Genomic DNA, 11,750 nt, shown 5'->3' on the forward strand with positions numbered 1-11,750 from the left:
TGAATTATATGTTTGTGATAATGAACCCCATCTTGTGAGACAAACTCCTATTTTGGCATTTCTATGAACCAATTAGGACTTTTGGACAATAGGGGATCCAATATGTTAGTTTTGAGTGTTTTAATATGTTTTAGGATGGGTTTAACTTGACCCAAGGCACTAGGAGGTGAAAGATGACATTTTGACAACTTTTGTAAAAGTTGTAATGAGCAAATTTTATGCACTTTTTGCATTTTTGTTATTTCAAAATCCTCCAATGGCTCTAACCTCTTGGTTTTCTATTGAGAGCAGTTTTAGATCAGTATTTGAACCTTGTGGATCCAATTCCCAAGGAGTAGTTGTATGGAGGAGAGTTTGATGCCAACAAACTAATGAAATTCTAAGTTTTTCCTATAATTATGGAGTTTTTGCCTGTGGTACGGTTCTGTATGGATTGGTACCCATTCCCAATGATGTGAATAGGTTGAAGGAGAGAGTTAACTTTGTTTTGGCTTTTATTTTAAGTCTTTATTCTATGTGTTGTTCCTGATATTCAAGTTTTTTTGTAGGTACCCAGAAAACCAAGGTTTACCTTGGGTTTTTCCTCCTTCATGGCCATATATTGCACTTTACAAATCTGAGGCTCATGGGATTTGGTGAAAGGAAGGTATGGTCAATTTATTTTATATTTCCAAGAGTTTTTTTCTGGATGTGAAAGGGAGAGAAATGTTTCAAGGTACCCTAGGTAGACATCTCTATGTGGCTACCTAGACCTTGAACAAACAAAATCACCTTGTGAGCAAATGGCAATGCTTCGAGGCATGTAGCTCTGGAATCCCTATTGATTTATAGTTCCCAAAATTCCCATGGGATTTTTATCCACCGGTTCATTCATCTGAACATAATTGCTTCACAAAAGAAACCTAATTAACCCTTCTACGATAGTCAAATTCCTGTCGGCAAAGACATTTATTTTCTAGAACTTGACCCTTTCTTTTGGAAACTTGCATAAATTCCAAAAGGGTATTTGGATCCATTATTTTTTTACCACTGTGTTTGGGAAAATCTGAACTTAAGGTCCATTTACCCGCTAAATAGGGCTACAAGCGACTAGGCCTAATTGAGTGAGTTTCTTAAGGAGGGCAAGTGCAAGGTAATGAGTCACAAATTCGCGGAAGTCCGAGTGTTGGAAAACGTGCTCTTATAAACGGGGGCCCATTTATGCTTCGGGCTCCCGAGCCGAAAGGTAATGGGGGCCTGAAGCAAAAAAAAAACGGGCCCCTGTTGTGTTCTAAAATGGGGGCCCGTTTTTAAACAAAATGGGGCCCCATTTCTAAATCACATTTTTCCTTTTTTTTTCCACAAGCCGCCCTTGTTTGAAAATGGGGGCCTATTTTTTGGAAGTTGATTCCACAACCCGCCACTTGGCTCAAGATTAGGCTCGGGATTAGGCCCGGGATAGGCCTAGGATGGCCACACCTGAGACATGGACCTGCAAATTTAAATCTCCATGAATGAAAGCACAAATATGAACTTCTAAAATAGTTTACGTGCCTCTAATCAGAGAAATTTTATACAAAATTAAAACCCATTTCAGATTATATTGTCTAGATTCTAAATATGTAAATTTATTTAAAAATTGATTATTTTAACTATTTTTCATTTAATTTATACTAAATCGGGTCCATAAATTTGAAATATTAACTAATTTTGTTAATTTAATAACTTTATATTTTAAAGAATTTTGGAAAAAAATTTATATGTCATCAATCTACACAAAATTATTTTGTATTTAGAAAAAAAAACATCAAAAAATGTTAAGTTTACATCAAATTATGTAGGTCGTACACATCAAATTTTTAAAAAGAAAATTACAACCATTAAACAATTAATTAAAAAACAAATATTAGAAAAAAAATACAAAAAAATATGCTCATCAATCTTCAGTGTGTTACAAACCATTTCCCAAAATGGTTTGAGAAAATAATTTTAATTGTGCCAAAAAGTGTGGGTCGTACACATGCATGGTATGGTCATGAAACGGGCATTTTTAAAACATAGTTTTCAGAACTCCATTCAAAAAGTTAATTTTTATTATGTGGGTATTAAAATAAATTACATATTTGGAAAGTACACTCAGGGGGCTATCTTTTATGTTAATGACTTTTTCCAAGATTCAACCTCCAAGTGTTTCAAAATTTAAGCTCAAATGAGACAAAATCTGAAAATCAGGGAAAACACTTCCACTTTTTGGCCAAAAAGTGGACTCATCTTCTTGCACTGACCCAGGAATGAGTAAGTAACCTTGCCACCGGTGCTTTGTTTGAACTTGGGGAGTTTTGTATTACCCAAATCCAGTGTAAACTGATTTGTAACCCTTGGAGGTACCATGTGTGTGTTGTAGCAAGATACCCCTAATTGAGTCAGTAAGGGTCTTGGAGATGATGAGAATATTGTACTAAAGTTGTAGAGCCTTGCCTTGATAGGATCCCATCTATGTTTTAGGGGGGCAGTTTCATACCTTTTGAGGTTTTTGGCAGGTAACGAGGAGGGCTCTACATCAAGTGGTATCAGAGCTTGTAACGGCTTTGGTAAGAAGACAAAGAATTGAGAGATGTCAGAAGGACTAGAGGATGATGCCCCTAGAGGACCAATCACCAACATGGAATTGGCAAAGATTGTGAGAGAGCATGCCATTGCATGCGAGGCAATGCAGAGGGAGCTTGAGAGGTTGAGAGGTAGAGTAGATGGGAAGGAAGATGGAGGCACTCGTAGTGGTGATTAAGGGGATGAGGATGAGATCCCTATGCCAGAGGAAGAGGCGATTTCTCCTGACTAGAGAAACTTCCTTAATACCCTCAAATCCATGGAAAGGAGAACCATGGAGCAGAAGGTTGATTTGCCAACTTTCACTGGCAATATGGAGCCAGATGTTGTGATGGATTGGATAGACTCCCTGTCTAGTTTCTTTGAGTGTGAAGACAGTCCAGGACACCAAAAGGTGAAGATTGCTAAGTCCAAGTTGAAGGGAGAAGCCCTAACTTGGTGGAAGTTTGTCCAAGAAGAAAGAGAGAAAGACAACAAGCCCAAGATTGTTTCTTGTAAGCAAAGACACAATGCAGGATATTGCTGATGATGATATTCCCAAACATGAACCACCAAAGTTACATAAGGTTATAGATACTAAGGTTTCCAAGAAAATGAGGAATAAAGTTTGCATGGAGTATTTGGTGGCTTGGAAAGAACAACTTGATACTAAAGCAGTCTAGATGACAGAGCAACATATCAAAGATCATGGTGCAGACCTGTAGACTCTCATCTCAAGTGGACTTGAGATTTCTTTTTCCGAGGAGTATGGTGCAGGAGAACCTCATCAAACCCTTAAAGATGACATGTTAGACTCTGTTAAGGGAGGATAAGGCATTAACAATGTCTTTAGGATGTTTTATATAGGTTTTCAATCATGCATTATATATTTGTAATAAAGAATCCCATCTTGTGAGCCAAACTCCTATTTTGGCATTTCTATGAGCCAATTAGGACTTTTGGACAATAGGGGATCCAATATGTTGATTTTGAGTTTTTTAATATGTTTTAGGAGGTTTTGAACTTGAACCAAGGCATTAGGAGGTGAAAGATGACATTTTGACAACTTTTGCAAAAGTTGTAAAAAGTTGTCATGAGCAAATTTTATGCACTTTTTGCATTTTTGTTATTTCAAACTCCTCCAATGGCTCTAACCTATTGATTTTGGTTGAGAGCAGTTGTAGATAAGTATTTGAACCTTGTGGATCCAATTCCCAAGGATTAGTTGTACGGAGGAGAGTTTGATACCAACAAACTAATGAAATTCTGAGTTTTTCCTGCAATTCTGGAGTTTTTGTCTGTGGTACGGTTCTGTACGGATTGGTACCCATTCCAAATAATGTGAATAGGTTGAAGGGGAGAGTTAAATTTATTTTTTATTTGATTTTAAGTCTTGATTGTATGTGTTGTTCCTGATATTCAAGTTTTGTTGGAGGTACCCGGAAAACCAGGGTTTGCCTTGGGTTTTTCCACCTTCATGGCCATATCTTACACTTTACCAATATGTGGCTCATGGGATTTGGTGAAAGGAAGGTATGGTCAATTTATTTGAGAGGTCCAAGAGTGTTTTGCAGAAGGAGAAAGGGAGAGAAGTGTTTAAAGCGACCGTAGGTAGACATCTCTATGTGGCTACCTACACCTTGAACAAACAAAATCACCTTGTGAGAAAATGGCAAAGCCGATTCCGCCAGAACAAACAAAATCATCCATGTTAATGTAGAAAATAACCAGAATCCACATTTAAAATTAAATAGCTTATTATATTTCATATTATAATATCGAGTTCTCCAAAATAATTTAAACTAAGAATATCAAATAGACAATGTTCTTGATCTTATGCAGGACTTAGAGCTACTACATTTAATGATATTACTCATTGCTTTTATAGATTTGGTAATACACTTCTAATCATTTAACTGAATTCTGATATTATCGAACTCCATAATTCTGAAGATTTTCGAAGTTGTGCCCAAAAAAAAATAAATAAATGATCCTCATACCATAACTACACGATCCTCTTAGCAAAATTTATCAGATCAATACCACACGTGGATGAACAAAGTTATGCCCAAATGCACAAAGTTATGCCCAAAACCATCAACTAATAATATAAATTAAATCTTTTCTTTAATCTGTGTTCATTTCTCCTTGTACATCTTCAATCATTTCTCCTCATCCATTGAAAACCTGTCGTATTTTTCTTATAGTGTGAATTTCAAGCTTTCTTAAATCTCTGCAATTCATTTGATAGTCCAATTCCAAAACCGATTAGAAGGGCAGTAAAAGGCCACCACTGGCGCTCTCTTGCTCATTCATAATCAATTATTTCTGCAGTTTTGTTCATGGAAGATTACCATATGAGAATCTTAAACCAGATTCAATACTGAGGATCTTACAGTTAAGCATGCCCCAAACTTAAATTGTAAGTATATATGGCTCATACTACTATGATTCTGAACAGGTGAAACAATTTTATATGGTCTATTTCTCTAAAATCCATAGAATTCTTTGAGATTTGAAAGCTTACCACTCAACACTTTATGTTGTGACAGATATTTACAAATGGTGACAAAGTTCATGCAGCAAAACTGTTGAGCAGACTTGGGTTGGAAGATTTTTTTAAAGGTGTGATATGCTTTGGAATACTAAATTCTCATACCACGTGGGAGACACCCATTCTTTGCAAGCCCTCAAAAGAAGCTATAAAGCGTGCTCTCCTCCTCGCAAATGCTGATCCCAAAAGAACAGTATATCTCTATGGACCTAATGATTATTTTTCCTCTAGTTTCTATTGTCATTTTAGTATCTCTAGTCAGCAATATATTGGAATATATTGGATTAGATTTTTTATTGTCAACGTTTTATAGATCAAATTTTATGATTTAAAAGAGAAGAATTCTATTTTATTGTTATCTGTTCTGATAATGGATCATAAAATTTGATTGAAAATGTTGACATAAAAAAACCTATATGATCTAATCCAAAAAATAACATTCATTATAAACTTTTACAGTAAGTTATTAAATTTGTTGTTTTACTGCAGATTTTCTTTGAAAACTTTAAGTTTTTAAATTTGTTGTTTTACTGCAGATTTTCTTTGATGACAGTCCTTAAAACACAGCGGCAGGAAAACATAGGACTTCCACACTTTTGTGCAGGATTGCTTGTCATGAACCTGATAAATTATGAAAAAAATTGATTTGTTCTTTTATTCAGCTATTTAAATTTTTTGTGGTTTTCTAATGTCTACATGTTGGAACTCCAATAAGGACAGATGGAGCAGAGTTTGTACTTGAAAGCATTACAAAGCCTTGCCTGAGATCTGGGAAGAAAATGAGAGCTCTGGAAATGTTGGGCACTAAGGAAGAGTAGTTGCTATAGAAATTGTTGTCAATGCATAAAATATCTCATTGTAGAGAAATTTTGTCCTACTGTTAGAGGAACATATTACTCATTTCTTTCATCTTGAGTATAAAATGTTTGGTGATGGCATACTCAAATGTTTGGGGATGGCAACCCTTCCATGTAGCATCATTTTTACATTTCATCCATATATTATACATTTCATCCTTCATAAAGAAGAAGAGTAGATCAAATGTCTTTTGCCCTGTCCACTTTATGTTCTCCCTAAAGTATCTTACTACATGGTGTCCAAATGATTCGTCCTTTGCTAAAACATAATTGCTAAAAAGTTTTGATATGGTTGAGCTGTGCTTTTACTAAAACGTTTGTAATATTGTTACTCCACTAGAGAAGAAGAGCAGCAGTTACAGACTCCTTGCTCATGACTAATTTAAAAAAAATATAATTAAAAATCATTATTAAATTTCATCCATCTTTTCATTTACTAATTTTAAAAAAAATTAAAAATATAAATAAAAATCATTACTAAATTTCTTATGTACATATAACTGTCCATTAAAATAACATTTGTTTTTTTTATCTTAATTATACTAATAAATATCTCAACATCTCTGACAGAAACAAGTCATCATCTATTGAAATCAATTAAATTGCTAAAGCTACAAGTAACCTGGATCATCACCTAATGTAAGAAAATAGTTGAACCCCATCAACTTTCAAAAGGCAAATATTTAGCCAATCATTTCAGAACAACCTACTTCCAAATCACATCAAAATCCAAGGAAATAAATTCTCCAAAACTGAAAGCTTGTAGCTCAGAACCGAATAATATCTAGAAACAAACTTCGAATTAAGACAAACTACTCCACACCAATAAAAGAAGAGCAAAGAGTACATTTTAAAAGCATTCTATGAAATTCTATTTACTTTTACATTGAATTTGTATATGAAATTCAAAAAGAGAAGTTTGGAAATATTTATAAATTTTATGATTAAGTCTAAATAAACCGATCGAAAAATGTTGTATCAACTTTGTTTCAAATGCTTTAAAAATTGTTTGGCACAATGTTTCTACACCAACAAGAAGTTTGATAAGAAATTTCATAAAAATGGTAAATATGTTTTAAGATTGGGACTCACAATGTAATGAGGAAATGAAATACCAACCATTAAAAATTAATTTAAGATTGTACAATACCAATTTCCATACAAACTAAGCAGTATACATTTAAGTACTTTCCACAACATGGACTTTAGCTTGTGATTAAGCTATTCAAAGTTCAGAATAAGTAAACAGATCTTCATTTCTAACTTCCAAATAAATCTAAATCTAGATTCTACCTCTCATGATGGAAATACTTAAATAATTTTTCTTCAACTTCTTTTACCATTTGGCTACCATATGGTAAAACCAATTACAATCAACTAATTGATCATTGCATTCATCAGTCTGTTGTGATCAATCCCCCTAAAACTCTGCTCACATTATTCTCAAGGAACTTAATAACCATGTAGTCTATAAAGGTGGAACAGGGCTGGATTACGGTTAAGGGTAAGAAAGATAACTATTTCTTTGAGGGTCATTTTTGTCTCTGTTCTATTGAAGTAATTTTTAAAATGAGTTTTATGGGGCTGTTTAGCTAGTGTGGTCTGTTATGGCTTAATGGCTTGTTAAGTCTAAACTGATCTTTTCTCTTGTAAAGGGTTTTAGGTCCCTTCAAAATTTGTTTTTGCTCTAATCAAAAACAACTTTTCATTCATCATAATAATATAAATCATTGATGAATATACATCAGGTAATTTTACAATTTCATAAATATATAAACTTTTCTTCTCTCTTGAAAACCATTATCAATAGATGAATAATATCTTTGTTCTATCAAACACTTGATAAAGTTTTTTGGTCTGTCAAAACCCTAATAAAATTTCTACCATAGAAAATTTGCTGTTATTTTTATTCCAGCCAAGAATAATGTAGTCAAAGAAGACCCAGAAGGTGAAGAACATTACAACCAATTGCAGAGATATTAGATTTGGCTGATCCAAAAAGAGAGTGATGGATTTGATCAGTACCAGGTTAAATTATATTTCATGCTTAGTTGATTCTCTTGTCTTATACAAAAGTAAAGGTTTCTCTAAATCATGGAATTATACAAAAGTAAAGGTTTCTCTAAATCATGGAATTAGAGTTTTTCAGGACATTCATTCCAAACAATGATTACTTCTGTATTAATTGACAACCCTTTTTGCACAACCAGATAGCAGGCTAAGATTCGCAACTCTAGTATATCATTGCCTTCTATATAAAATATTTGCTAAGTCTTTGGGTTTGATTTTCTCTGTTTGGGTTTGTGCTCTTAATGTATGTAAGTAGTGAGATCTCCCACTCTCTAGAGGGCTATGATTTTCTATTATCTAAGAGTATTGGTTTTCAAAATCCTTTTTTACGTCATTATATATAAACCCAACTATTAAATGAATCAATTTTATCGGATTAAAATGTTATTTATGCATATGAGAATCCAAACGTGGAGAATGTCAACAATCATACCCACATTCGATCTTGCCCTGTTTCTTTTCCACCTTATCCAATACTAAGCTTGGTTGACATTCTACACTTTTCCGATTTCATCTACATAAATAACATTTTAATTGAAAAAAAAATAGGATTTTGAAAACCAATACTCTTACCTAATAGAAAATCATAACCATGAGCACACAATCCCAAGAAAAGAAACCAAACAAAAAGATCTAATAAATATTTTATAATGAAAAAGAATGATATACCTGTGTTGCGAATCTTAACCTGACTCTGCTGCCTATGAAAAGAAACGGTCATCAATTAATCTAGAAGTAAGCATTGTTTGAAATCTCTATCTTGAAAACACTAATTTCGTAAAGGAGCAACCATTACTTTTGTATAAGACAAGAGAAGATCTATACATTAACCTCTTACTGATCAAAACCATCACTCTTTCTGGGTCAGCCAAATCTGATAATGTATAGTTCATGATTAGCTGTAATGACATTCGCCTTCTGGGTCTTTTTTCACTGAATTCGGGAAAGCTGTTGATATTCCTGGCTTGAATGAAAAAAAAAAAACTTTCAGAGATAAAATCCCTAATCAAAATCTCTAAATTCTGCATCGTTTCTTTCAGTCTCACTTCAAACATTTCTGCACGTTCAAACATTTCGTTCTCTAGGAAAAGGCTGGTCATTTGTGCACGTTCATTGAGAGCCTGCAACACAAGAGAAAACCAACGGGCCTTTGTAGTCAGAAATAAATACAAACAAAATCAGTTCACCCTGCTTCTGCCTGATTGTAAAATAGAGCCTTACTCGTTGATGTCTTACCCTGTGCAACAGCTGAAAATATATTTCTATATCAAAAGAATAATTTAACAAAAAAATCAAATAATTATATTTTAGGTTTTTTTCAGTCTGATTATCCTAGTAATTTAAATATAATATTTATAATAATAGAGAAAACTATGTCACTAACACAATCACATATCTTTAGTTTTCTCTTCTTTCTTGCTTCCTCTCCAGCATCATAATGAATTTCTCATCCACCAATCTGAAAGTTTAGATCACATATTTCTACTTTCTTTGCTCTTCTTTCTTGCTTCTTCTCTAGTGTCCATAATAAATTTCTGATTTCTGACCGTTAAAGTTGAAAAGAAGGAAACAGAGATCATTATTAAACACCTTATATGGCTTCTGCTAGGTAGCCATTTAGAATTCAGAATCACAACAATATCTTAATAAACTTCATCTATCAAGATGCAGGAAAAATAATTATAAGGTTTTAGCTTAGAAACATCTAGTAGATAATTAGTAGATAATTTCTATCTGTATAAGCATTAGCATGAGTTAGTGTATGGGTTTTATAATACAACCATTTTTGAAAAAAATTAATAAATGTATTAGAAGCAAGAGACATATAATACTTACTTCTATAGGCTTCCATTTTGTAGACACACTTCCACTCTTGTGCTCTCTCAACCTTATTGCTCATGTTCTCCACTACCCTCAAGGAACAAAACAACCTAGGTATCCAAAATCGAAAGGCCTATTCACTCACTTATATACTTTACTCGATCCGTTGATGGCTTTTTCATTGTTATAGCCCTCTCTGGTCCTATCTCACATGCCTACACCTCCTAGGCCACTGACTATGAGATAGAGGAGGAAAAATTGAAGATAATTGACAGAGAAAATCAATGAATGGAGCAAAATAAGTAGTTGAATGGCTAATCTAAAATTACTCAAAGTAGATAGTTGGTAGGTAGACAAAAGAAATTGTTTGAAATAAGCCCTTCAATAGTTAAGAAGAGTAGGTAAGAGAAATATTTTTTAATTTTTTAGGTGATTCAATAATCTTCCACTAGACTTATACCTAGTGCCAAATATGTGATCCAATAATTAAGATGGGTAAGTAACAGAAATATTGTTTTATTTTTAAGGCAAATCAATAGTTTCAACTTTCAAAGATTTGCTTATCTGGTGATCTAATGGTTACATAGGATAGTTAAAAATTTTAAAGAAATATTTTTTATAATTTTCCACTAAATTTAGGCCTTGTGAGAAATAAGTGATCCAATAGTTAAGAAGGGTAGGTAAGAGAAATATTGTTCTATTTTAATGGCCAATAAATACTTTCAATTTTTAAATTTTTGTCTACCTCATATCCAATGGTTGCATAGGGTAGTTAACATTTCCAAGGAGTTCATAATGTAATTTTTCACTAAAGTTATGCCTTGGGCAAAAAAAGTGATTAGATGGTTATGGTAGGTACATAAAAATATTTTTGTTTTTTGGTTTTTTAGAGAATGGGAGAATTTGGATTTCCAAAAGATTATTTGTATAATCTTCCACTACATAAATAATATTTTTAAGAAGAATCAATAGTTTCAACTTTCAAAGATTTTCTTATCTCATGATCGAATGGTTACATAGGATAGTTAAAAAATTTAAGGAGCTATTTTTATAATTTTTCACTAAATTTATGCCTTGTGGGAAATAAGTGATCCAATATTTTAGAAGGGTACATAAGAGAAATATTGTTCTACTTTAAAGGCCAATCAATACTTTCAAGTTTTGAAATATTGTCTACCACATATCCAATGGTTACATAGGGTAGTTAACATTTCCAGGGACTTGATAATGTAATTTTTCACTAAAGTCATGCCCATCAAATCATTAGTATATGTTCCTCCATCCATTGAATTCTTTTATTGGCATATCCCTACAACGTAAAATTTCTACACACACTGTTTAATCCTTACTCATAAGGTTAAACTTCCTAGGCCATTCAAGCCACTGAAGACCATGAGAAAGATGAGGACACACTAGAGAAAATATTGATAGATAAAGAAGATAAATTCTTTAAAATAAGTGATCCAATGGTTATGAGGGGTAGGTAAGAGAATAATTGTTTTACTTTTAAAGTGAGTCAATAGTTTCAATTTTCAAAGACTTGTCTATTTCATAATTTAATGATTGCATAGAGTTGTTAATATTTTCAAGGAGTTTTTTTTATCTCATTTTCCATTAAACTCATGTCCCTAGGAAAATACATGATAGATAGCTATGTTGATTAGGTGAGATAATATTATTTATTTTTTACTTTGTTTAAAGAAAGATTGAGAAATTTGGATTTTCAAATATATATATATTTTTTTATATTAGATATTGAGAGTCCAAAAAATAGACCGAGAGTCCAAAATGAGGAGCCAGAGAGAATCTTATATACAATTATTTCTTTAACCAAAAGAAGTAGACACAACAGAGTAATCACTATTGGAGAACCTCATCCTAGT

General features: G+C 32.9%; 1 pseudogene; it reads left to right on the forward strand.

The window, feature by feature from the left end:
- Positions 1 to 398: 398 nt before the first annotated feature.
- On the forward strand, positions 399 to 5,966 carry LOC131066657 (uncharacterized; annotated as a pseudogene).
- Positions 5,967 to 11,750: the final 5,784 nt, after the last annotated feature.

Source organism: Cryptomeria japonica, chromosome 3 (assembly GCF_030272615.1).
Source record: "Cryptomeria japonica chromosome 3, Sugi_1.0, whole genome shotgun sequence".
NCBI lineage: Eukaryota > Viridiplantae > Streptophyta > Pinopsida > Cupressales > Cupressaceae > Cryptomeria > Cryptomeria japonica.